The following is a 25,017-nucleotide window of genomic DNA, read 5'->3' as shown; positions in this document are numbered from 1 at the left end:
ATTCTTTAGAACTAAAATCAGCCATGAGAAATAAATATACACAAAGGAAAATAGAAGGACACGCCATGTACAATGACAACAAATGGCCTGTTGCGGCGAGTGAATTTTTTTTATATATAATAATGACTCGAATGCACCAAATGCCCGTCTCCTATGCTAGACAGAACAGACGACGCTTACACAGCCTCATCGGACGAGCGGCGCCACAATCCTACAACTCTCGACCAGATTTTGTTAGCGCTAATCTTTAATACGGGTAAGTAAGTTCAAACGATTTAAATAACGCGCGAGCTTCTCGTAGATCCCGACTTGTCGCATGTGGAATGTTACGACGCTACCTAGCTCCATCGATCATCTGCTGGTCAACATGTTTCATCCCACCTTATTAAGACACCCATTGAGTAAAAGTAACTATAAATTGTAGACCCTAGTGGACCAATCTGTGATTGTAGATTTCATTCTACCGATTATCTGATTGAAATCTGTAAAATACCAACCCGATAAGCTCGGTCGTTGCCATCATCAACAGACACCAACATCATTCCATCGACTAAAAAGGTGAGAAGTCAGAGATATTTGATAATATGATATGAGATATTATGGTTTTCGTTAATAGCCCTGCCTAATGCCGTGCAAACCAAAGGCACAAAATGCAGCATTAGGCTAACGAACGAGTTTCAAGAGGAGACAACCTAGTCGAGATAAAGAGAAGAACAAAATGGCGCCACAGAGCAAAAAATACAAAGATGACTTGCTTCCTTCCCCTCGACCCTCATCTACTTATTGACTCAAACTAGAAATCAATATCAATGGAGACGTGTGAAATGAATTCGAGCAGAACTTTAGGAACGTGATATAATATAGTAATAATTTTATTTTACGGGTACCACTTATCTTCGGCATTAACATAATTGGCCGTTAGCATTGTGACTGATGTGTTGAAAACGTGCAAAGTTGACGTCTTAGGATGTCACAAGTATGCCTGTAACAGTAGAGTATCAGCACAAACGATTAGTGTCAAGGCACATACTAAAAAAATAGCGGAGTAGACAATCTTTAACAACTAGTAATAATAGTAACCTATAGGAACCCATGCTCCTCTGCACTGAAACCACATGAGTTCCAAGTATCCTACATAGGTGACACAGTACTGCTCCGTATACATCGTTTAAAAAAAATTACGGATCTCTACAAATAATCCGACTACTGCATAACTCAAAATGTAAACCTGAAATTATGTAAGTGCAATGATATCGTACGATTAATAGCATTATTTAAATAATAGAAAATGTGACGCTGGAAGGATAGTTTGCCATGTCAGAAACATCACCCTCTTAGCACAAACTACTCCTAGGCCGTTTATATTTCCGTTTAGTAGATACTGGGGTTTGATTTTGTTGACGGGGAGAACTCCCACGTCAGTTTGTTTTTGTGAAACAGTAGTATTAATAACCAAAGAATAGGATTTCTTATTTACAAGAAAATCATTAGGTTAGTATGTTATGATAGGCGCCATGAACCTTTTTATTTTTGTTCGTCCTTGTAATGCTTTAGGCTGTACTTAGGCCAAACTGAAGCTCTGCAAGCTGTTTATATGTAGATCACTGGAAGTATCGAAACGGTACGCTCAAAAGCCTCTTTTCCTTTATCCAACTTTTACTATTACTGACTTCTTAAGAAGTAAGGACATTCAACGTTAGAAGCATGATGACATTTGAAGTTAATTCGATTTTACCTGATGGAGATGGAAGACTGCCGCAGTTTATCGCCATCTACATCATCAACGTCGTACTGCGACTCGTAAGCGCACGGCTGGTTAGTCCGGCTGCATGAATTATCGCGACGGGCAGCAAAATATGCCGTGAACTGCACAGTAGGAACTTGATGGCACGCCGTTAGCAGTTTCGCAAGACAAGCTAGTACGTTCGAAAAGGCTCTCTCTCAGTACGAAAGAGGGTTTTCTGACGTGCATACCAGAGTTTTGTAGATCGCCTTTGCTAAAAGGTTTATCTAAAGATAGAGATACAGCTTTTTGGAGTAATTTTACGCTAACACTTCAGTAGCATTGTGAATCGCTCAGTACGTCCTTGTTTCTAAAAAGACGACCTGGCTAAGAAGAAGGAGAAGAAGAATAGAGGTGTCGCAGTACTATGAGACGCAGAGATAGACCACAACTCGACTCGAGGTCGACGAAAAATAACCGCAGTATAGAAACAATATGACACTAGGTAGATAAAGAAGAAGAAGAAGGCTATCTAGGACAGAGCTATGTTTTTTTTCTAGCAAAGAAACGTTCATTTTTAAGGTTTTCGAAATGTACAAGGGTCAAAAGTATAAGCAAATTCGTGGTATATCGAATTGTTTTGTTCAATCAAAATTCAAGAAAACAAACAAGTACTTTTTGTATTCCATCGAATTTTTGTGCTACGATAAGGAAGCAAGACAAGCTTCTCTACTACAGTTTCACATGTTCCAAAGTTACATCTTTAAACGCACCTTGAAAGCAAGTTCCATTCGATGAAAGTTATTACATTGAGTTATATTACATGACCTTGTTGGGGGCCAAAGTGAGAAAGGGCTTTATGGCCACTGCATTATATGAAAAGGCTTACATTATAAGCCGGATGCCAGCGATACTATTTTTGTAGGCAAATTCAAAGAACTAAGTAGCCTCAGAAAACAACTTAGCATAGTTATTGCGCGTATATGTGTTCAAGGCATTGTTTTTTCGCACCCGTTATTGAACGTTTCGTTGTTGTGAACAACGTGTTGTATGTGGTTACCTTTTAAAGAACTTCTGACGACCCCCTTGAATAGTGCATCGTTCGGAAAGTTATATGACAAACATCGCAATTATGAGTCCGAATGTTTCTTTACGCCAGAACAACAAATAACCGCGAGAATTATACAGGTTTTAGTACGATAAAGTTGGCTTTATGGAACGGCGCGTATATTTGTACATTGTACACTTCTCGGACTGAATGCAACTTGTAGATATGCTAGTATCTGGGCTATTCAAAACCCGGTTTCACATCTCGCAACAGAACTTTGTGGTAAACAAATTATAATTTTTAGCCTGACTAACAATTATTCTGAAGAGTTGTCTTTTCTCGCGATAATCATAGCCCTTTCTAGACAGAAAAGTATTTTTCCGTAAGGCTTGTTGAATGACTGACTGCTTCGCACGGAATCGTGGGGCTATATGGGCTAACAACACGAACGATTTCAATGAATATTTTCTCGAAGATGAATTAATCCCATTACGCCTATATAGGCGTATATTTGATAGAATGGTCTTGAAGTCACACACTGATATGCCCGTGGCAATAACTCCATATGCGAGATTACCAACGACCATAATGGCTGGATCTTTTCTGCGAAATACTCCTAGCAGTAAATCTACCTTCACAACTGAGTACAATGAGCGCTAACGGCAATGAAGGCACGCTGAAATCAAAATAGCATCCTCCTGTACGACTGAATAGTACTAGAGACACTTATAAACACTGATTTAACCTCAACGGATTAAGGACTATTGTCGTCCGTTTTATATTCGACCGCTGCCTCATAAGCTATCTCAGCCACTATATTACATTATCCTTATAAGTTCGCGCATCTAAGTCAACACCATATGCTCAGACATGAAAATCGCTTAATTGCTATTATGATACAAACAAAACATTGTCACCATTTTGGCCACCATGCGACACACTCTTCAGATCGTTTCGATCTCTTTCGACTTCCTTCCAACACTGCTCCATCTTTCGTAGCTTTATCAATGAAACCGAAGGATGTACTGTTATATCTTCTATTAGTTTGCACACGGTAATACGAGTGTTGCAGGACGGCTCTCGTTTACCCTTTTGCAAATGTATATATACATACGTGATGTTAGAATGGCCCGAGTGCGAATAAATAAGAACACGGCCAATGAAACATATCTCACTCAGTTAGAGTAAAACAAAATAACAACAGTTTGATTACACATAGAATAACCACAGTAACAATAATTTTAGCTTGAAGTCTTCTTTTCAATGAATTACGTAAATACAATTCTTCCCAAATATAATTTCGATTGTCGAGGGAGTATCTGAGTCGGGCCAGTTGTCTGATCACCTCACCGGTTACGAAAGGTGAGCAATTCATGCATGTCTAAGAAAATCAAGTGAAGAATAATCTAAGGAACAACTCTCTGATAGAATGCCATACAGACACGTCCGAGCTCCCAAAAGAGAAAAGCAGAACAAAGAAGTGAAAAAAAAAAGGGACGCTAGAGTGGATACGTTTGATTTTAGGGAAATTGTTGATTATTACTGTTTTTTTTTTAACTAAACTCAAGGTAAATATCTATTTATTTTAAAGTAGTACTTCTGTATTAAATATGGGTCATTTTCATCTATTATTACCTTCTGACATTTTTCCGGTAACACCATACCCCATCACTATCAAACGTCTCTGGTTTCGGGGCAGACAACTGTAGCAAATGATCTTTGCCTCTCGTGGTTGAAACTAAATTACGTCATTAAGAGCGTTCCGTAGAGAGCAAAACAGACTGCAATTGGGCTATATGGCAGATATATTAAAAATCCTTATTTAAGTTATCTCGACTTCTTCCGAATAGCTAAAGACACAGTGGAGGAGGACGACGCCTGGTCTATTCACTAGTTCCGGTCGATATTGATCAATGGCTTTCGCTAGTTGTTCACGTTAAGGGTCCGAAACGATTGTTTTGTTAGTTGGCAGCGCGTCAAAATTCACGATACAAAGACAGCTCTACTAAGCATATAGCTTTCGCTTCAATCTGGGCTTGTCCATATATTGCGGAGCACTTCCTTTTATTTGCATATTGTCATCATATGTGATCTACTTTTTATCACCTATGATCAAAAAGCTCTAGAAACGGCTGGGTTTCGGTAGAGGTTTCAGATGGAAATACGGTCGAGTAGATTATTTTGCTTCAATTTGTACGGAATCCGAATGACGAGCTTTCCTCAAATGGTTTAAGTCTGTTTGGCGATGAATATTTAGTTCCTTGGTGGTATTATAACTATTCACGCATCGGTCTTGCTCAACTTTCGCAACAATTTCATCAACTTTTTCCGTAATCGGTCGACCACTACGATAAGCATTTTTACATCGAAATCTTAAGAACGAAAACGACAGAATCACCCTTTTAGGCCTTCGCATATCGATCACAAACAGCTGAGTTTATGGATCTGAAGAGGTTGCTCCTTGATCTTGTTTTTTTTTTATCGCGTATAGTGCATGACACCAGCGCGGAACCGACGCAACCCTTATTCCCCGATATATGTGATTTTAAAGCTATCTAGGTAGAAAAACGGTCAACTTTTATGACAACTTAACGCTTGAAAAACTAACGTTTTTGTACAAGTTGGAAAACTTCAATATGTCACATATTTTCTTATGTATAATTTATTTTAATTTATAATATCAAGGGGCTACCTAGTCGTATTTGAGCAAAGACTTCCTGCCCGTTAAAAAACACTCAAAATATCGGTGCACTGTCGATTGCAAGAGTATTGGCGTTGATAGGTCGCACATTTATAGGTAAAAAGTTATATCTATAGTACTCTTTCTAATTAGAAGCGTAATATGATTAACTTAATGTAGTATTTAGAACTTGAATATGTTGTGTTAAGCTATATTTGTCAAACAGCCTGTACAAGAAAATGCTTGTTTATCCACCTTATGAGGATGTTCAGTCGTAGCCTACACGTCCGCGTTGGGGGTAGTCAAGCTGTTACAATCGTTCGTATCTCTTCTGTGTTGACGTTACTGCTGGTGATCGTCATAAAATTATTAAAAAGTGAAAGTATCTTATACGGTCTAACGGAAGCCATCAGCAGCCGCTCAGTAGTTAGCTTTCACACTACGCGTGACACACACTTACGTCATACGTAAATGATGAATGCAATACATATAATACTCTATGCACCGAGGCACGTCACCGAAAAAAACGATATTTCTTCGGTTCATTAATAAGCAGTGAATGAAAAAAATAGCAGGCGGCGGACGAGAAAGAGAACAACAATAATGAACACAGCGACATCATCCAGAGTCACCACTAATAATAATAATAATGTTATTTAATAGTCGTAGTACTAGTAGCGCTCGATGCAACGGTAGTGAGATGATGGCAACTGCTGTAGCGTTAGCTCGTCTGCGCAATCGACCGAAAACTCCCACGCCACCGAAGTGGGCGGAACTTCAAAATAGGCGATGAGAAGGACTGAATGTGAGAGAAGTATATACGCACACAGAGACACACACGCTCACACACACTCTCACACACACACACACACACACACACACACACACACACACACATCACGCCTATACTATGTGTGAGTGAATGAAAGAACTAGTGACTGACTGAATAAATGTATAAATGAACGTATTGCTTTTTATGCCGCTTCACCAGTAGCAACGCAAAAGTGACTGGCAGACGCGACCAGTTGGCACCGCCTGGTTGGCAGAATATGTCTGCTACGCCATTGTCAGAAACGGTCATAAGCCGAAGTGCAACGACTAGACCCGTGGGGACGAACTTTCAACTGAGAAACAATCGACTGCAATGAACCAGAAGCCAGAGCGGCCAATATCTATCCATCTATGTATATCTATCATACATAGACATGAATGAAAAGCAAATACTCTTACCCTATTGTGTGTGAGTGTGCGTGTGCTCCTATGAATGTTAAAGTGACAGGCGCGCGTGTGTGTGTGTGTGTGCGTGCGTGCGTGCGTTCTCGCCGTGCATGCCTTGACGACTTGGAAACGAAAAGGAATCAGCCATTGTTACGGGGGGAGTGGGCGGGGAAGCGGCCTAGGAGGCGGAGTGAATTGTTACAAATTATGCGCCTCGCAGATGACGGCGACGGCAGCGACATCGAAAGCTGCAACACTTTCACTTAAATGATGTATGATATCACTGCTGTGACCGTCGACATCAGTGTTGCTGTTTGCATTGCGACCCCCCGACGACTCCCCCCACTCCAGCCACTTACTAGTATGAGCCTTAATGCGCCTAGCGCGAGTTCCAATGTTTTAACGACTTGACGTCGACGTAAATGACTGACATACAAATGTAATGCACTGCACAATATGTTTGAATAAAAAAATGTGATGCGTGTACAGGCAAATTAGCAAACAGCAATTTCAATCAACGAAGCAGTCAATGAAACCTAATGAAAATGAAGTATGCAAGTTAACGTAGAAATGCCATTTTATGTGAAGCCTTTGTAAAATGCTAGGATTACAATGTATGGTCTTTTGCTTTGCCGTAGTGATGGAGCACGGTCTACCGGAAGCGAAAGCTATAGGTTTGGATTCCAGGTTTACCATAAAGGCCCCTAAAGGCCACAGACATTTAAAGCCTGTGGCATTTCATATCGTTGTTCTTTCTTTTGTACACAGTATTTAAAGGTGCAGCTGATCCTAGAAATATCGTACGATAAGCTTATAGGAAAAAGCTCAGCACCACATTAGTCTTACTTAGCGGGAATTAAATCAGCGACGTGTCGCTTCTTGGTTTCAGCCTTCAAAAGTCATCTGCCTCGAATCTGATGAACGAGCAGGAAAATTATCACTGGTCTAATCGTTAAAAAAATTTATTCAGTCGAACAATTTACTACAAACAGCTTGTTCACGATCATAGCCCGGTTAGTAAATGACTGAATCAATGCTGTCATCAAGCGTATGCTCTACAAAAACTAGATTTCTCCCTAGTAAACTGGTGCTCGGCGGTCGGGGTCATCTAATCCCGCAGTCATTTATCACTTGAGTAGATGAACATCTGGTTAGCGCTCTAAGTAAATTTGCTTTCTGTACGTGTAAATACAGACCAATGCAGGGGTAACGGATAGAATGCAGAAGTGTCTTCATCCGCTGGGACCGTTATTGTTAGGAATGAAGGTAGCTGTAATTATGTAGCCGATAGCAAATGCGATATTTTTCGTAAAAAGTTTTTCAGACAGGTTGAATTGTGTTGCTGCTGTTGGAACGAAAAGGACAAGGGAAGATCGGAGCCAAAATCCCGGACGGGACGAAAGACGAATTCGACATAACCTCTTCCAATTACGGCTGTGGCTAGCATGGACTTGTTCACAATGGTTGTAGCAATTATCTACCTGTCCTTCGTCAGCCACCCTTCTCCCGCGCCTTGTGGAAACGTCAATGAATGCTTCTGCATTCATTGTACTCCAGCTGGAAATGGTGCCGATGATTGTCATTTAAGCGTTAATAATATCCTAGGGGACGAACCAAGAGCGGTGGTCGAAAAATCATTTAACAGAGAAATGCACGGTGACGCTGTGCATTGATAGCCCATCTGGCGGAATCGGATAACAGGTTGAAATTAAATACATAACATTCAAAAGGCTTTCACGTTATTCCTAAAGAGGTCTCAGAAAGCGCCAAGGTAAGGGAAGGTAACAAAAAAAAAACGCAACGAAAACGAGTCTTCAACGTCACTTCAGCATCGTTTACGGTCGTATATTTGGGGCGATGACGCTAGCCGTCGTCGCTGCCGTCAGCAACGAGATCAGCACAGAAAACCTATATGGGCAGGAACCGCTCGAGCGAATAGTCCCTGGGTGAGTAACATATAGCAGCAACAGCAACGGTTTCAATGGTAATGCCAGCGGTCGTCGTCGTCGTTGTTGTTGTTGTAGTTTTAATTAACATTATCGTTAGTCGATGATCGTAGATTTCATCAAGGAGCGTACGATCGTACACAGCAGTAGACGTGGCGACGCAAGTGCCCAATAAGAACGACGTAAAGACACGTCGTTACTTACGTTCGGCGTACCCAATAGCCGCTCGAACGTCGATGATGGACCAAACGACAGCGGAACTGTCACTGTCACCGCCGAAGCCCCCAACGAAGCCGTAAACCTGCTAGCCCTCATGCGACTGCAGCAACAACAGCGGTCGTATGACTACAGTTAATGCTGCTGCTGCTGCTGCTGCTGCTGCTGTGGCGCAGCTATTGGTAACAGCAGCAGATCGCCCTACCGTATGACTAGATCATTGCTGCCGCTGCTGTTGGCACCGCCTTCGGCAAGATCCGCTTGTTCTTATTGTCTGCTGTATTCTCTCCCTCTTTATCTTTTGTTGCCTTCGGGCTATGCATTCACCTAAATACGCAAATTGACGCCAACGGCTTGATCAAGCGGTGGCGCTCGGCGAGAGTTTTCGACTGCCGGCAGGAACGGCCGCAGCACGAATAAAGGAAATGACGATAAAGCAAAGGGTGAAGCTTCTGCAGCAGCAGCTACAGCGGCTCGTGGTGGCAGTGGCAGTTGTAGTAGCGCAGTTTTTTTTCTCTCTAGTAGTATTATATAGATAAATGGATAATGGATAGCTATATTAGTAAAATGGATGCTGGTACGACGGCCACAACACAGCCAAGAATGTGCCGACTCCTACTATCGGCATCATGGCGACTATATGATGAATCGCAGCAGCGTGCTGCGATTAACATAGATACTTAGACATTATCAATGGCGTACTTTTTTAGCGAATCGAAATTATACGCGAAACGCACGAACACGTATCCGCAAACATTCACAGTAGCACGTACGTTTCCCTATCTCTCTGCATGTAATGAAGCGCACTGTGACTGTAAGGTTCGATGAATTGCAAGCCTAATTTACCACTGGATAGCTCTGTAAAAGCCGCTCTGCAGTCAAATCGAAAGCCCCTTGTCCGCACTCAAGTCCACACCCGTGCGTGTAGTCTTCGTAAAACACTAATTTGGCATCTCACATATTGAATTTCGCCATTCGTGTGAGCCAGGTTCCGGTACAGCTATCTGTTTTTCTGCCAAAAAAAATCACGGGCCTGCAGCCTAATGCCATCAAGAGTAGCTCGAGTGCTCAAGTAGCACAACTTTTTATTACGTAGGCTAGAAATTTGTGAGGATAGCAGTTTTTACTACTAGGACAAGGCTAGTATCTGAATGTGTACCGCGTCTGATCTCGTAGAAGAGGAAAGTTTCGCATAACGGCATAATCAGTACATCGGCCTGCTCGACGACTAATCGATTTCGTTCAATTAAGCGGCCGATTAACTATGGCAGAGTAACGTAAAGCTGGTCTCTGTAAACCAATTCGAAAAGCGAACTGCAATTACGTGTTAGTACACTTAATTTTATCAAGTAACCACGACGCCTTGTTGCCCGTTTGCCTGGCCAGCCTATCATTTCGTCACACCAATTGTGACATCGTCACGCACAGCGTTTTCATGTAACGGCACCAGCAAAACGGCCGTCTTAATGACGACAACACAGAGCTGTTAAGCGAACAACATTATCATCGAGAACAATAATGGCTGCCGTTGCCGTAGGACCCCCAGCACCTTTGGTTAAAATAAGATAAGTCGTATGCAAAATGGTATTAATCATAATAACACACTCAAATACTATCGACACCGAAGTAAGCGGTTATTCTTCAACGGCCGTTGCTGCTACCGCAAGTAGTACCGTTGATAATGATGACGTATACGTGTGGTGTGTATGTTTAGAATAGAGTAGATGTATAATAAGAGGTGGTCGGTCATGTTAAATTGGCAGACGGAATGACGAGTTCTGCCGAAGCCGAATATAAGGCCGACAGATGGTGGAGCAGCGGCAGCATCCACATTAACTACTGTTGCGGCGGCTGCTGCTATGACGCTCTGCCACGACTCCGCACGCAGGGCAATGTAATGGTAATCTGTATCCAAGTGTGTGTATAATCACCGTAACGACGGCGGCCCGACCGTTGTTGGTCGACTTCAGCGTCACCGTGTTGGCGTCGCGGCTCGATATTACTCGTTCAGTTGAAAACGCGGACGACAATCGTCAACATAGCGCTGACATAGTATTCAGCATTGCATCGCAGCGTTGAGCCTCAAAGTAGCCTAACCGCTATAGCTCCATCGATACATGTCGATAATGGTGACGATGATGCAGATACTGCTGTTGATGACGATGAAGAAAGAAGCGGTAATTGCAGTAGTCGTAACTGCAAGAGTCGTACTTGATACGTACACTGGTACGGCCGGCCGTCGTCGAACGGCAATGGACAACCAGAATCAGAAAGACACTGTGTAGGACACAAAGCGACTGAACCCATAGTCGGCTACGCACAAACAAACATTTATTAGAAACGGCATTACTTTCCAAATGCATTGCCTTCCTCGGCCGTTCTGATACTTTTAGTGCCAGCTGATCACAGACTACGACATGATAATCATGTCTTCAGTAACGGCAACAACAATGATCGCAATAAAAAGTGTATGCATCTTACATTTATCGTTCTCTCTTCGAACTATGATAGTACGATGCACGATTGGTACATGTGAAGAAAATGTGTCGTTACTATTATGCATCTTATATAGTCTCGCTAAAACGTTGAATTAATAATATGACGAATGGCCATCAGCTCTCTCAATAACGTGTGTGCCGCTTCTGCCTTTGGGCGTTCTGCGTGTTCCAGTCAGACATGGCGTCATTTAGCCATTTAGAGGGCAGAGAAACCTTCCGAATCATCACATCTATTCTACGAAAATAATATTTTACATTATTAACTTTACAGTGCGCCCTCACGCTGGCGGAAAGTAAGCCTCAAGAGTTTCTGAGGGCTTAGGAAGAGTGCCCGATGAACGATTCATTACTTACGTAGACATATGCCCATACAAGGGCTGCTTTCAATAACATATCGCCAATATTATTAAGCTTATTGGAAGATAAAGACAAACATGGTTATATGATTTTGTTTTTCTCCGCGTTGGGCGCACCGATAACTCACGTCCAGCTATGCTGCTATCATCGTCATCATCTTCAAATTGGCACTTGACATTTCTGCTCATCTCGCTTGCCACCACGTGCTGTCTGCTGCTCGTTGAACGCAGCATAATTTTGCCCGGTAGACCATTTGCCCCGGTGCTGTTAGTCGTGCGGTTTCCTCGGTAATCCAATTTTCACTAAACTTACCCCATTCGCTAAAAATTAATCGATCTTTATCGAGTCGATGGGCTTACATTAAGCCATTAACATTATCCTTTATGTATATATTTCTTGCGACAAACAGAAAAAACAACAATAACAGTAAATCGATAGGGCCAATGATCAATTGCTCTGTGTATGTATGTGTCGAAGAGCGGCCACCGTACCTAGATGTGCAGAAGCAACATCAGAACTGTTCCTTTCCGTTTTCCTATGGCCGGACGGCTTGCTTTCGAATCTTCCTCATGACATCAATGTCGGGCCTAAGTTTTTTTCACCTTACGACAAAACCTTTGTCCAGCCAATTTTGTTAGCTTTTCAAACGTGCTTTGACTGTGTTGGAAAAACCACTCTGTATATTTTTGGCGAGTCCACCAGGGCAGGCATATTTTAGATCCTAATCAAAGGACATATAATAACTATAGCTTAGTGTATTTTGAGCATTAGTCAAAAATATGTTTCACTGTCAATTGGATTGTTATCATTGAATAGGAGGAACCTGCTTTCAAACGGCTTACATCTGTCACAGACAGGAAGTGCAATGACCTCAGAAAGGCTTAGTTGGTACATCATCATTCAACTCGTGCATGATTATTGATATAACAATTCATTTATTAGAATAACATTGTGAACAGCTTTTATTTGTACATGCAGTGTTCTCTATAAACATTCTGTTCAACCTTCCTGAGCCAAATGGTCGGTCAGACGCTCAAAAATCAGAGTGTTTCTCGCTTCCACGGCGACCTCCATTCGTCCGAGAGTCCGAGGCTGACAAGAAGAACGCTCGCGCTGCACCTAGAAAGAGATGTCTCGGCGTAGCGGCATTCAGGTTGAAGTCACCGATGTTTTGATCGAATTTTATGTCAGCGAAGCTTGTAACGCCATGCATTGAGAACAAATAAAGCTAAAATTCGCTCAATCTGTCCACTTGCGGTAAATTGATTGTGAATCATAAATCTCCACGATAAACGAACGTTCCTTCATTTCTTGAGTCACCTAATTGTAAAATAGTTGCTTGACGGATAGCTGGATTAAACATCTCTAGGATTTCCGAAACGACACCAAAGTGTAGGTCATAGTTAAACGCAGTACTTCGCATGTGTGCGCGTAGATATCATAGAAGTGCTCCGAGTTCCCTAGTTGTCTTTTTGAAAAGCTGAGCTATTGGTTAACAGTGAGAGCAACGGCACATTCATAGGACGTGTCTGCTCTTCGGTACAAACCTAGTCTAGTAGAAAAGAGCGATAATACGAAGATTGTGACAAATCAAGAGTTTTCATGTTGTTGTTATTAGATAGTCTTTATTAAAGAGAGTATTGATGCGAACAACGCTTCGGACAGTCAAACAGAGTGAACCACTCTTCGTTTAATTACCTAAAAGTTTTTCAAAAAGCACGACAGGTCTGAAAGTTAAAGGAGACGGCAAAGCTGTTTTGAGCGAATTCAGTAATTGGGGAAACAACGTATACAACAAACGGCGTGGTACTTAACGTAAAAACGGCAATTGTACTACCTTCAAATAAAAGCGCATTTTCAAACTGGGATCGACGTCGCTTTCCTTTAGCGGCCCCAAGAAAGAATTAAAGGCAAAGAAAATTAAAGTATGTACATACAAACCGTCTTCATATATAATTATAGGTATAAGGATTTGCTTTTCTCACCAGCAAAAGCGAGCTCCCATAAAAGGCGAACTCGTCGCTACGATATAAGATAACAACAAATCACATAAAAGCTAAAGACGTATCACTCACTGATAGGAAAAAATTGGGTGTCTGCCATTAAAGATGGATGGCTGACATTGTAGAATTAGAGTTTTTTTAGCGTAGCTGTTTTTACGACAATTACGTAGTGAATGGCTGAACGTATACGAACGACGTCAGTCTAACGCAAAGCTTTTACACAAAGTCCAGGAGACACAACCCGTTCGGTCAAATCCGTTTGCCTCTCTCTTTCTCTTAGGGTCTCTGATGGATTCATAAAAATACTGACGGGCAACGACACTCTGCACAGACGGATATCTTGAGCCTACACTTAAATTGAGTGGAACCATTCCTGTTGCCCGGAGCATCAAATAGTCCAGATAGAAACTGCAATACACAGATTTAGTTGAAGGAAAGGTTGCTATGTCAAAGCTACACGAGTGTTCCTATTCTTAAATAATTTTCATACTAATTAACGCGTCATATTCAAAATCTGTCAATCATTTTCTGGATTGTACGATAACTCCCAAGCAAAAAGGCGCCCAGGTTTCACCGCGTATAATCAACTTCCGCAGGTGTCCATTAGGAGATCCTTTTCGCCCAGCATCTAATGTATAAATCATTTATGAAATCGCTATGTCCTATTTTGTACCTGATTTGCCTATTAGAGAGACGTTTCAGACAGTGCTAAGGCACTGCTTAAATGAGCGGAGCCTTCTATTTTTGACTGAACTATTAGTCGACAGCGTGGCTGCATACGTCTAAAACAGAATCAGTTTTTTACGTGAGCAAAAAATGTACGTGTTGTCGAACGCTTTTTAAGCATATGTTTATAGCAAATAGATATTGAATTAGCAGCCTGCTTGATCTTCTTCTTTTGTTTGCAAACCGTATTAGTTATTTGCTATGCAGAAATCAGTTAGAGATTTAGCCCAACTAGAGTGAACGCTAAGTACTACTCAACATTACTTCGAAATAATGTTTTCGAAGTTAAAGCTTCGTGAGCAAAATCGGTTGTTTATCGGTTCCGTAGCTCATAGTTCCGACTCCACTGCCTAGCTTTTGCAATCTGCTTGAAAGAGTGACCCCAAAAAGGGCGTCATTTTTTTTACTTGTTAAGCCTTTGCCTGGTGTAAGAACACATCGTCTTCACTAGCGGTGTCGTACACGATGATACAATAATGTAAGCAAGGATGAGAGAATATGATTCTATTCAATGGCCGCTATGAGCTGCTGCGAACGGCGCTTTTGCTGCTATCGTTGTAGCTGAATGTGACGCCTCTGGTTCTCACCATGTTGGTGGTGGGACATTGATGTCATCTACAAACGTTATCACAGCGAGTTATCTTGACTTCCAACTTGGGGTGACGGCACCCCAAAGCTGCACCAATAAACCACACTGAGGTGCTACAATAACTCATGGCATCGACGATCGGTTAACGATGTCGGTAACCACAGCGTCCAACCATGAAGTACGAGCCTTTGTAAGAGACTATGCAGGCTTGTCACGCACTGGGAATCCTTTTATTTCATACTAATTATATCGCTATTATTAAAAGACTCTCAGACATTGATGTAAGCCGTATCAGACGATTCCACAGACAGAAATTAAATGAGTTTCTTAAGAGGGCCATCCCACTTTAAATGTCTTAAAATATGAAAACCAAGCGGCTTGAAACGAAGCATGTCTACACCCGGTCTTGATCTTAAATCACTTCGCGCGTCTCAGAACTTAGCAGGCTAACGTGTCACCGCAGGACCTGTACCAGAACACATTCTAACCCCCAATTCATGGATGTCACTTTAAGTTGTCCGATTACTTAGATACGAGCAACTAACTCTTATAAATATGTTTTTATTCAGATATATTTTTACAATACGTTGTTGTGGTCTACCGGTCTAATAGTCGTCCGTGTTACCAATACGTTAGCTTTTCGCGCGTGTTCTTCTGATGTGGCAGGGTTTTTCTGTGTTATAGAATAGCCCAAATTTGCACCAACCCAAATCAAGACCTGAAAAAAATGACAAACTGAGAAAAAACAACGAGCCGTAATTTGGCTTGGTGTGTTGTCGTCTCACTGAACCAGAGCAGTCCGAGGATCGGTCTCTCGCGCTCCCTATTCATGGCAATGTCGTCCATCGGTCATTTTACAGCCGACGGAATCGAACATAACTACGTGTGAATTCGTATGTTGCTTGCGTGTGTAAATGTGTAGATTCAATGACATAGAGATAGGGGACCTGCAACCAGACGGGCCCCTTTCGTGCCAGATGATCATTGGGTTGACGCTGTTTTACTTGTCGTTGTGTCGATTTGTCCATCCGTTTGTATCTAGGTGTGCGTCTAGGAGTTTGTACGTGCGTGTTGTAGTTGCTGTTATTGTTAGTGAGGTGTCATGACAGTTCGGCTTGTGGTAGCAGTAGCAACAGCAGCAGCAGCGGCGGCATATGTCAATGCCGCCCGTCATCTCGCTCATCGTATTTCGCAAAATCAGCCATTTTTGTTTGTTTTTATTGTTACTGTTGTTATTGTTGATAATTTTCGCCGTATCCGTTTGTCGAGTCGTTCACCTATTGAGGAAGAGCGCTTGCCTCATATCAGATAAGGTCTGTCCAAGAAATTTTGCTGGCGTCGCCCGATACAATGTCGGTCATAGCTAAATTGTCGGAGTTGCTGCTTCCTAGCGGCAGGCTCGTGAAGCTGACTTTTTAGGCGTCAACATCAGCATCATCGTTATCGTCGTTGTTGCTATTTCTTTACAGTATCCGCCGCCAAGTGACAATTGTTCAGTCTCGTGACCGTTCCTCGTCAAACAGCGGCGTTTAGGAGTCTAGCACCAAACTTCATCGTGTTGCCGGTCCCGGCATTTGGAGCCTATTTAACCAATTGTAAGCTTACAAAAACAACAATACATACTTGCATTTTGTATAGGTTGTTCTCAACCGCTAGGCTAACGGCCCAGGGATCTGCTGCCAGCAATCATCATCAATCGTGAGCAAATGCTACACAATACTGAAGCTATTCTAAGTTCTTTCTCGGGAAGTATTTCTCTAGCAAGGCTCCTCTTTCTTCGCCCGAACGAAAGTAAATCCTAAATACTTCGCGAACGTGCCTCTATCGTTTGTAGACATTTATTGTGATGTACTCTGGTAGTCGTTAACGTAACGTCGCTCTTTGAAGAAGCACTTCAATACAGCGCCACTGCACGACAAATATGTAGCGCTTTTTATGTTTTTAAGCAAGATAATGCGGTAGGCAGTTTCTTAGAAGTTCATACAAAAGAAGTGGACTATTATGCTAACAGAATAATGATAAGTAGGGACGTGAAGTTCCAGGTTTGTATGCGACCATTACTGGTCTAATCATAATCTACAGTTGTAATGTATCGCGTATGAAGACTCTACTGATCATACACCTCGTCAAGTTATACATAGACTGCTACTCCCCTCTATCCCTATTATCAACGCCATCACCTGATTTTTCCTTAGATTTTTTTGTCTTTTCCGTATCAATCGACTACCTGTACTCGCGAGGACCCATATGTCACTCGTATCCAGCCGTTATATTATTCAGCGTGGCATTTAGTTACATAGAATCATTCATACAAAAATGCTTGTCAGACTGGGAAGAGCCTCATTATGATCTTGTTCAGCGAACTATTGTATGGTTATTTGCTTCATATTTTGTATGTCCTATGTTTAGTCAGCGTTCATTAACTCATAATAGCTGATTTAACGGAATACGAATTTCGGGTGTAACGTAAGCAAGTTCGAGCACGAGCCCTACGAGCATCATTCCACTTGCTCGTGAATTGACCCGCTCGAATGCTTGAGCCACAGTCCCTACAACAATATCTAGCTCTGTAAAACACATTGGAAAACAAGACGAACACCTTGTATGATGGTACTATATAAAACAGCGATTCACATATATATGCACGACATTGTATGACCTTTGCTCTCTAATTGAAAGTATAACGCTCAGAACGTAGCTGATATCATTAAGTTTCAAATGCACTTATACCCCCCTTTTCTACTGTCTAGCCAACAAGCAATAAAGGTTAGAAACGATTTTTTGTCTCATCGATGCCGCTAACGTGAGTAGAACCCAAGCCGATCACCGTTACGCTGTTAATGCTGTAAACTCCATCCATACGATGAGCAGGCAGACCAACAATTGAGCTAGACAACGGTGCGGCCACAGGTTGGCAAGTTGATCATCTAATTGCTACAGTGTTATAATGAGCAAAGTACGTACCAAGTTATCTACGTACAAGCATCAGTTTATCCCTTGACCACCAGTTCGTTAGTAACCGATGCTTACGATCACGACAAGGACATTAAATGTATGTTTTACGTTTGATACTTAAATCTTTGACGGCTGGCTGGCCATGTGACACAGTGTGTCTACGCCCGGATTCGAAACTAGACTACCATGTCCCTAAATTTAGTAGGTAAACACGTGGACACTGCACCGTAACAAGGACAAAACGGCAAAGGCATATGGTTCGTCTAGTTAGTACTATTCAATTGATGACCTGCCCGTATCTACAGTAATAGATATGAGTAACACTATTGCGGAAAAGCGTACGACAATGACAATGGCGTGTGTTCGTTACAATCAGTGCCCCTTCGTATCAGATCATCTATTGGATTCGTTTCTAAATATACACGTGTTTACGGTTTGCTTACCATCATTAGCGACAGCTTGTCTGGGTAACCTGCCGAGTCGAGGAGGTTTCCCAGATCCACACCGGTTTTCATCATCGGACCCCTGTTGGGGTGAGTTATCACCCCAAAAAGCGAAAGAGTGCTTTTTCTACACAGGATCCGATGATCGATTCACTGGGCCGCAGAAACAAAAGACAGTGCCGTCGTTGGTCCCGTGTTTTGTCGTCCGGTTTGCAACAACAAGAACACCAACACCAGTAATTCACACTAAGAACGAATCTGTTTAACACCGACTGAAGAGAGAGCAGGATAAGGGAGAAAACAGAAAGCACACAAGATCACGCAGAGTCACGCTGCTTCGCCAACAGCAAATTGTCGTCATCGCTTGAGACGTTGTATCCATCGGATCGGTTGTTCGATCGCTTTATGTACTAACTGCGGTTATAATTTATCTCCAAAGGTAAGCACTACACGATCTGCACAACAAAACAAACGGAACTCCGTTTAAGACACCCTCCCATAATGAACTCAGGCTAGTAATCATAGAACCACGTTTAAACACGTCAAAGCTTCGAACGAATTTTGCACCGCGATGAAAGCGTTAGAGAAATAACCTTCGTTGTATTATATACTCTTATAGCCAGCTTCTTTGTTCATTTAGTAACGAACTCGGTGGCTAGATGCAGCTCGAACTATGCGGTTAGAATGCACAGTCAAGGGTTAAACAACGACAATTAAAAACTTAACAAGCCTCCTCTATTTTTCTCCTTATTATGGCATGGCACAAGTTTAAGGTTTGCGCGGTGGAAGCTTGAGTATTTCCCGCCTCGATGAAACCGAACAGGTTATTCAATTGAACAGAGTTGGTTACCATTTACCCCGTTAACACGCAATGCTACGGCGCTTACAATAAAACTCGTCATCTTTCCGGCATTTCGTGAAGAGCTCTCATCTGCGCTATCATCGAAGCCATGCGAACATGCAACACAAGATGCGAAGAGCGACCAACGGTAGCTCGGAGAGGGTCGCGGTCACTCCCTTTCCTTGATAGTTTGGTCCCGCCTCCAAAGTGCATCGGGATTCGGACCGCCAGCACAGGGTTTCGACAAGCGCAGCACAATACAACACAGCAGAGACACTGTCAGTCAGTCTGCTTCGTTCGTGCAGTTACCGAAGTCGACCTGTTTCCTCCGAAGCTGCTTCGACTATGAGGTCGGTTTAGATCCCGCGCGGCACGATTCGACCAGTATTCAATATAACTCATACGTACAACCCGGACGCCAGACTCCGCTGTCGATATCACCTTTGCTGCATGCCATTTAAACATATACATACAATGACAAACTTGCTATACTGAACTTGTTTCGTGGACCTCATGGAAACAACTGTTCCGATCTTACGCAGGTCAAGTTAGATGAGCCTGTCGAATCCTAACGAACTAATAGCCTACAATTTGAGGCAAGTCGTAGGTGATCTTTTTTATTTTTTCCTATGGGAAAACGTGGCTTCAGATTTAAAACGTCTTTAATCGAATTCGTTTTCTAACATCGTCTATCCTTTATGTCTCGGCAGATCTGACTTTAGATTCCTCGGCATCTGCGTACAGAGCTACTTGCTATCAAACATGCGCAAACCACTAAAACTAGAGAACGAGTTTCAATAGTTTTATCGTATATTAGATAATGGACCAGCGTAAAGTTCTCATATATATATATATATATGTATATATAAGAAGCAGCTTCGTGCTCTGAGTTTTCTATGTTTGTAGCATCCTCTTTTTGGGTTTGATGTTGCAGAGAACGAAGCATTTTTTTGGGGCGCATCGTTTCCGACATGACACGGACTATTTGGTACCTCAGGCTCTATACCTTTCAACTCACATAAATACCACTCTTTGATTTCTTCTTCTTCTTCTTATTTAGTCCTTGCTCAAATACCGTAACACGCAATGCTGGTAAACGTAAAGGATGAAAACGTATCATCGTTGCACGGAAAACTGAGACTCGCGCGAGAAGAGCAACTACCCTGGTTTGCCACATCGGAAAGACAGGCGTAGTAACAGCCATCTTCGGCGATACGATCATAGATTTTTGTCAAATGTCCATTAAGCAGGATGCACTCGATTTTTTAGGAGTGTTTACGCGACTCGTCCTTAGTACTCTATAAGAGCAATACTGAACGAAGAGGTTATCGCTTGGTATGTCATAGTGAGGTCAAACGAGCGTCATCCGCGTCCCGTTCATCAGTAGTCCGAATGTTTCCATCTATATTTTCTTAATGTTGATACAATCATCGATTATTGTTGATTTTTGGTATACACGTATCCTGATCCACCTACATAGATACATATAAGTGATGGACTATTGAAAATCTTCAACGTTTACAACTAACGAATAGCATCAAATTGGAACGTGAATGCTCGGCCGTCATACAACGGCGGACTTAGACGCAAGCCATGGTACTGACCGTATAAGACTATTTTCAAAAAAGCGCCTCGTAGTTTTATCGCACTTATCTAGTAAAAAGCAAAATTAAATTACAATATACAATATATACACAAATGGTAAATTACAACACTGAAGAACGGGGTCTTATCGAAGATCGTTGCTATACGTTAGGTAAATTAGGACTCTGGGGGTGATCGTTCCTAAATGAAAGTGTTACTCTTTGTAAATTTATATTTAGTGATATATTTAGATACTTTTAGTGAAGTATCGCTGGTCAGTGCGGTAGCATGATCGTACCGGTAGAATGATCCGAAGCACACTGTTGAAACCAACATTAACTCGTTGAATCTTCGAAGTCAACTATTTATCTGCTAGAACGTTGATGCAATTCGGCGACAATATAGATCATGGCGATAAGTCACAGTACCCACTATAAAAATAGCAGGCTAATGTCTACCTCGGGGTATCGGTCCGAATATCTAACGGAAACATATGAATTTTTCGCAATAACAAAAGATTAGTTCGACGTTACTGTATCAAAAAAATATTAAAATTAAAAATATCTGTAAGGCAAATCGAAGCATTTATGCGGATGGGTGGATGCTGTGGTCGATAGGTGTATTATTGTCGCCATTGTTGTTGGCGGTCTTGATTGCAACGTTGTTATATGGCTAGACAGTATCTTAACTAATCTGCAGCAGCAGCAGCAGCAATGGCAGCGGTTCCAATCACAGCATCGTGTTTGCGGTGTTCGTGCTCGATCAAGTCGTTGTCGAGAAACTTGGAAAGTAACGAGCGCCCTGTCTTCTCTATACAGGCGATGAGTGCCATTAGAACCGCAATCGTCGGATCAGCAAAAGCAATAATAACGACAGCTGAGAAGTCTGACGGCGGGCGCAGCGGCGATGGTTGTGACATTGCTGGATGGATGAACTGGGCATAAGAAGTAACTAGCTCTAAACCTTTCTACGCGACTACTACGACATAAACAAGAAGCACAAGGAGAAGCAAAGAAGTGCTCATTAGGACAATCGCTGCTTCCACAACTTGTAATTATTTCATTCAACAGAAGAATATAAACGCACCATTCCGTACTTCTACAAAGAAAGGAGGAAAGCAGGGGATGCAAGTTCTCTGATCTTGACACGTGAAACAACGGGCACAAGCGTCGTCCTTTTATTCAGTCTGGCTTCTTTGAGACCGGATGACTGACTGATCGCTTGCCTCTACGGTTTCGCGCTACTTGAAATAAAAACTGGGCCAATTCATTATGGTTTGCTGGAAAGAGAAGAAAAGGCGAGAAAGAGAGACGGCTGGAATGGCATGAAATACTACGTATACAGACGATCACGAGATCGGTGAAGATAAGACAGGTAGGTTGTAAGTGATTTGTCTTGGTATTCTGTAATCCTTGAAAAGTGTACTATGCCTATGGTCCTCAGCTAGCAATGTGCCACCATTAGTAGCATACATATGCGACCATAATGGCACAGCTAGCTAATGTCCAACAGTTTTGTTTATATCAAGGTATTTGTCCCTTTTATGTAGGTTCCTCTGACGAAACTCCTAAACGTAACCTAATTCACTTTAACTGAAATTTAAGGTAGGTAATATTTTTGATAAATATTTGTATTATCCTATCATTTGTATTAATCATTCAGATCCAGCTTGATTGAAACAATCAACAGGAAACGTATTTTCACTCATTTTATTCGATTTGTCAGAATTTAGAATTTCAGCCATTGAAAAATATATTAAGACCATCAGTATTCCTCATCACACAGGAGGTTTTTAGAAAAATTTAGCTGGCAAGATTTCCAATGAAACATTTTAGTGCATAGTGGTTTCTTTTTGTGTATGTATTTTTATGTAACATATATACACATAGACGTATATAGAAAGAAGTTTTAGTAGACGGTAAACTAAATTGGTTATAATGGCAGTTGGAGATACGATCTTAATGTTCCCATAGTTACTTATGGTAATTAAACTAATGATAATGTTAAAGTTGAACGGTAGAAAGCCTTATCATATATAAGATTGGCTGGCTGTATTGATTAATAGAGCAACCAATATAAAAGACTGGCTTTTGGCTCGGCCAGAAAGAACATGGGGATCGTCGCCGATGGCGTCGATGGGCGACCAAGCTTTGTGTCGCCGATATCCTGACGCAGCCGCATTCGACTTAAGGTCTAAGGAAAATGGGTTGTATGTATGCATAAAGAGGCTGTATCAATTATAGATACCTTTATCTGTGCATCGAGACAGTGAGTTCGTTTTAGATGCTTTCCGAGGCATTGGAAGCTCAAAATGTATTAATATTACCATTGATCGGTTTTGTTTACTTACACGTAACGCGGGTGGGTAATCATTACCACCACTGAAAGCATTAGATAATTGTATTGTTTCAGTTGCCAGCTTGAGGAACAACTTCTAATTGTGCAAAAAATAACCGGCGTACAAAAGCCTAAAGTCTCAGCTCTCCAACGACAACTCAGCAACAACTTTATGAAAAAAAAAAAGACACCGACAAAAAACCTGGAAGATGGGGCATTTGTTTGTTAGGAAATACTAGATACTGCTAAGGTATCTACTTTTTCTTTTAATTCTAAAAGAGTGCCGTTTTATTGTATTAGCACAAAAAAGCAGGAATGGCGATCAAACAAGAAGTTTAGTAAGCGTCTCTTTTACCTAGATTTGGCACGGATCTATTTCTTCAGATTACGACGGTAGCATAAGGGATCACCCTTATTATCAGGTATATAAATACTCTTATGTAGACTCGGCAATTGGAGCCAAATAAGTCTATGTCCAAATGCTGCTAGATATTCCATTACACGCTATGTGCTTTAGCGTATATATATATATGGATACATAGTTTAAACGGGATAATTTCGTATTAAAAAAAGCTGAACGTTTTTCTTCTGTGGTAAAGTCGTGCGTTTGAAAGCACTTAAAGCATTTTTCCACATCCTTGGACATTTATCACTGGAGGCGCTAGCCCCTGGCATTTCCCCTGGCTTACATAAACACCCATGGTGCACTCAACGTTAACTGCACCAAAGTGTTATTCGTTTATATTGTTATAATGAATCATACTATATTATGATTGCTATATGTACGCTACATGGACAACTTGTTTACGTATTTAGCTAAATGCCAAAGTGATAAGATAACGGCATGAAGTTTTGTTAGAGATAAACAAAAACTACAGAGTTAATAGATGAAACACTTGGTAGAACTGCGCAAAGCAAAACATCATGTGATGCAAGTTACTGTTGTCGCCGGAGGCCCGCCTCGCGGCGGGATTATAAAATTTAACCTTTCGACTTCCTCTAGAGGACATATAATATGCCGTTTTAGCTACTGACTCCCATTCAGACTAAGCAAATCTATCCAGGACACTTCATCCGTTATTGGAATTTTAGCGCAGAAGAGGAAATATAGAAAGAACTTCGTAGTTTTTAAGCGTTTCTTACTAAAGTTCAAGTGTATCTATTCTGTCTTATAACTAATGTAACTGTAGGACGATGGCGCGCAGTACATTCTGTAGTCATTATGAGGGTGATTTAGGACAAAGCCTACTCATAGATGGATCGCTGGGATATTGCAAACATTTGCTCTGCTATTACAAAACGACACGGACGCAAACCTTATCGTAAGAGCCTTAGCACGTATTGCTCGGCAGCGTTGCAGAAACTACAATTGTATTGCAGTACAGAGTGTGAGTTTTAGGCATACGGAAGAAGTTTGACATATATTTACCGGTTTCGAGAAATCGTCACAATCTTCACTCAGTTATACGCATTTAAGTAATAATAAAATAAATCCTTTATCTGTACGTACTTAGAAAAGTGCAAAAGATTAAATACGTGCACACCGTGCCAACAATCTCGAAGCGGCAGAACAGCGCAGTAACGTAAAAAAGGCTCGGACAACTATTTACTGAGACGGAGGCAGAGCGAAAGTGCAATAAGATAACAAAATGACTGCCAGCGAGCTTGTGTAGAACAACAAAAACAATAAAGACTTTGGTCTTAAAATGTAGATGATCTGCAATGAAAGTATTCAGTTTTCCATCTTTATTATGTACCGATGAATAGTTCATTTACAAGAACGGATGAAATAAAGCGTGAGAAAGAAAATTATGTAAATACATTTTGGTGCTTATGGGAAAAAATGGTCGGGT

At 41.6% G+C, this 25,017-nt stretch overlaps 1 long non-coding RNA gene across 2 annotated transcripts in view; it reads left to right on the top strand.

The window, feature by feature from the left end:
• The first annotated feature begins 259 nt into the window (after positions 1-259).
• Positions 260-25,017, top strand: part of LOC111259667 (uncharacterized) — a 48,494-nt gene continuing 23,736 nt past the window's right edge. For both annotated transcript variants that reach the window (XR_015310694.1, XR_002679766.2), the window contains exons 1-2: positions 260-558; positions 21,646-22,201. This is a non-coding gene — a long non-coding RNA (uncharacterized LOC111259667). The remainder of the gene's footprint in view (positions 559-21,645; positions 22,202-25,017) is intronic.

Source organism: Varroa jacobsoni, unplaced genomic scaffold (genome assembly GCF_002532875.2).
Source record: "Varroa jacobsoni isolate VJ856 unplaced genomic scaffold, vjacob_1.0 scaffold_357, whole genome shotgun sequence".
NCBI classification, from domain to species: domain Eukaryota; kingdom Metazoa; phylum Arthropoda; class Arachnida; order Mesostigmata; family Varroidae; genus Varroa; species Varroa jacobsoni.
The sequence above is the reverse complement of the archived record's forward strand: the minus strand, read 5'-3'. Positions and strand labels throughout refer to the sequence as shown.